Here is a 3,890-nt window from a genome sequence, read left to right as displayed (position 1 = left end):
GAGGGAGGGAGGGAGGGAGGGAGGGAGGGAGGGAGGGAGAGAGGGGAGGGAGGGAGGGAGGGAGGAAGGAAAGGAGGGAGGGAGGGATGGAGGGAGGGAGGGAGGGAGGGAGGGAGGGGGAGGGAGGGAGGGCGCTATTAGTGATGAACATTAAGACAGACTAGTTCAGTCGAAGAACAATTGATAAGGTAGTGCACGAACAGTGCTACAGATAACTATACTATTATCCAGCAGATAACCTACGGTGATATGAAATTTATAGAATAATGTTTCGTAAATTGTTTTACGGCATCGGGCCGGACTCCCTATAGATTCGAGGTAGCAATAATGCAGTGACTAACAACTGATGTGGGTTTAGTATTTCAAAACTAGCCGAATTTTCACGAAGAAGGGGCTCAATAAGTGACGGAAATTGTTATGTGAAATATATAATGACTATATACTCTGTAAGTTCGGTATGAAGTTGTGTTGACAAACCACTCATGTAGGCTGTTATATAACAAAACCATAATGCCTGTCTGCTTTCCCTTTATTTTGCGATTTTACACAAACAAGTACCCCCGTATCATAACCCCTCATAATTTCACTTCACTGAAGTATCTTTCACGAATTCAAAACAACGATGCGAAATGTTCGTATGGATTTGATTGAGTCGCTTTCACGGGGACTCGTCTCCGTCACTAAGCCGTTAAAGTCAGACGGACGGGACTTCTCCTTAGAATCGAGGGCCTATTCGTCAGACAGCGCCTCCATTCGCGTTGTCAGCTGGCTATGACAACTTGCGCTACACGTAATAAACGCTCTGTGTGACTAGTTACTAATTTCGTTGCGGCGCAGTATTTCGTAAAGCCGTCCACTTCAAATCCGGCCGCTGCGACGTCGGCGCCTGTTTTATCGTGCATTAGCGTTTCGAGTGCGACTGAAGGCAGCTTAACTTGAGCTACGTCTGCTAGTGGCGACGCCTGGCCGACAGCGCGGCACCTACGCAACATAGGTTCCCTCCAGCGGCCATCCCACGCAACACGGGTTCCCTCTACCGACCAACCCACGCAACATAAGTACCTTCCATCAACCAACCGACGCAACACAAGTTCCTTCCATCGCCCAACCTACGCAACACACGTTCCTTCCACTGATCAACCCCCGCAACACAGGTGCGCATACACGTCTGCGTGCGATCTCTCTCATTCCATCAAGTTAAAATCAAGTTCCTGTCGCGCGCGCGGGGTAAACCCACACAGTCGCAGCGGGATCTGCTGCCGCGCTACGGGAGTCGTAGTTCTTAACCAGCAGCAGAAGCTAACGTCACTTTGTACCGAGCAACCTCGGGTTAGTCACGAGCATATGGTGGGTTTTTCCCCGCTATCGCCAGCTGCCAAATTCCATCGTACTCACTGATTGTAAATTTCGTCGGCTAACAAATGCCGACGCAAGGCCGCGCCGTCGGCCGTCGCTGATGTAATCTGTCGTCGGCTGAGCTGATCGGAGGTGACGACGGCGACGATGGCGATGCCGCTTATGTCGCTAGCGTGCGTTAACGAGCGTGCGGCGGAGATTGCACGCTGACGTGAGTATACGGCGATGAGCGAGCAAGCTAATACACCCACGTCATGATGTGTGTAGACTGCGTTCCTGTGCGCTGCTCGATATCTGATGTTTTGTTATCTTCTCCATCGTGCGTAGGGCGATCGGTGATGTAAATATATATAAAGGTAACTGAATAAATGAATATAAGATAACTAACTAACTAACTAACTAAATAAATAAATAAATGAATATATAAATAAATAAATAAATAAATGTGAGTGAGTGTGCGTGCGTTCATGCACGCGCGCGCGCGTGTGTGTGTGTGTGGGGGGGGGGAGTTGTATATGTAAAATTTATCCTCACCCACCTGCTATGGGGTAAAAATAAAAAATTATTTGGGTGGGTTAAAGGGAAATTTTACTTGCGCTGTGAGCTGTACCGATCTATCATACGCCATGTTCTTAGTGTCTTGATAAAGGATCACTTTCTTAGTAATTTCGTATTTGCAATTCTAAAAAAAAGCAACAATTACAAACATTTAAAATGATGTTTACTCTGCCAAGAAATGGTTTCGACTCTCATAGAATCAGTCTCTGTCGTATAACAATTGAAGCATCGCCCGGAGCGAGGGCTGTATATGGTATGTCTAGTAATATGGTAAATCCGATAGAAAACGACATATTGATATGAAAAGTCACATGCATTTGAGTATTCCTCGATGTTGCTTGAGGCATAACCTGCACTTTCTTTCCATAAAATCAGTTATTGGTCTTTTAAATAATTTAATCTGCCGGACTACTGGTCTGGCGTAGATATTACCAAAAATTCATCCCCTACGAATGTAACATTATCCACCGAGAATATACCGAAGGGACTACGGGCATTTTATCCTATTACATTGTTGAGATAATATAATATGTATCAATATAGTAGGCTAACTGGTGCCGCTATTTAAATCAGGCCGTTTTATTCATGCCCGCCTTTCTTCAGTTCGTTTGCATTACACCTCTACAACAACGACCCAATCTGTCAAAATTACGGTAAGCTGAGTTTGATTTGAGACTGAGCGGATAAAGGACGTTTATGTTGCCGGCTATCGTGTTTCTTATTGCATATATTGCACAGATTCACTGCCGCTTCCTTATCACGGTATAGCGCTCTTAGACTAGCGGGAGCGAAGGGGTTACACGGATAGAGCTACGGTGAGCGTAAACTGTAGGACATATAACCTTATATAGCGGGAGCGAAAGAGCTACACGGGTAGAGCTACGCTAGCTACGGTGAGCGTCAACTGTGGGGTCGTATAGCCCTGTAGCGGGAGCCAAGGAGCTAAACGGATAGAGCTACGGTGAGCGTCAACAGAATGCGCGCACACTTTTGGACGTCTGCCAGCGATTTCTACCGAGCATTTTGACGTGAGACGCAGCAGCCGCCGTATAGATAGACGTACGGGGAATATTCGTTCTATTCAGGTATATCGACATGCAAGAGAGAGAGAGAGAGAGAGCTTGTATGATCGCAGTGAACAGCGATGCGCGCCCGACTGTACATGAAGCCTATCTAACACAGACATGGCTGCGCGCTCGGGTTGGATACACGGTGAAGCCGATTGGCGCATCTGACGACCACGTGATTTAGTGGACACAACGTCGGATGTGGTGCCGGCTAGCGTCGAGTTATTTTTTCGGTTTGGCGCGATTATATCGGATGATTTCAGGATCATGTTGGTGTATGTGTAGGATGTATATGTATATGTATAATGTATATGTAGTATGTATATGTATATGTATAATGTATATGTAGGATGTATATGTATATGTATATGTATATGTCCACGTCTGTACGTCTACGTCTACGTCTACGTCTACGTCTACGTCTACGTTTACGTCTACGTTTACGTCTACATTTTCATCTACATCTACAAATACACATACACCTACGTCCACATCCACATCCACATCTACATCTACATCTAATATGTTTGGGTTAATGCGTTCACACCACGTATATCACTATTCGACACGCGAATGACTTCTATGTCGCATGGCAGCGCGACGATTAACCTGAACAAAGAGCCTCGGCTCGTCGCATGCGACACACGCGCTTAACAGAGCCACTCAAAGTACCGGCTCGACTAATCACGAATGTTTTTAACGCGCGTGACGTCATTCGACGGCGGTTTTACGGGGGTGCTAACTTCTGCGCCTAATGCACATCTCGAACGACGTTAATTTGCTTGACGTCCGCTTAGCACCCCCGTCACATCAACCTGCCGTAGCGTCGTATACATCCCCCCGTGACACAAGTCCCCCTCTACATTGCGCATGAGCATGGGCGTGTTTGGCAGAACGCCTTACGCCCAG

This window comes from Priapulus caudatus, unplaced genomic scaffold (genome assembly GCF_000485595.1).
Source record: "Priapulus caudatus unplaced genomic scaffold, Priapulus_caudatus-5.0.1 Scaffold1148, whole genome shotgun sequence".
NCBI classification, from domain to species: Eukaryota; Metazoa; Priapulida; class Priapulimorpha; order Priapulimorphida; family Priapulidae; genus Priapulus; species Priapulus caudatus.
The sequence above is the reverse complement of the archived record's forward strand: the minus strand, read 5'-3'. Positions refer to the sequence as shown.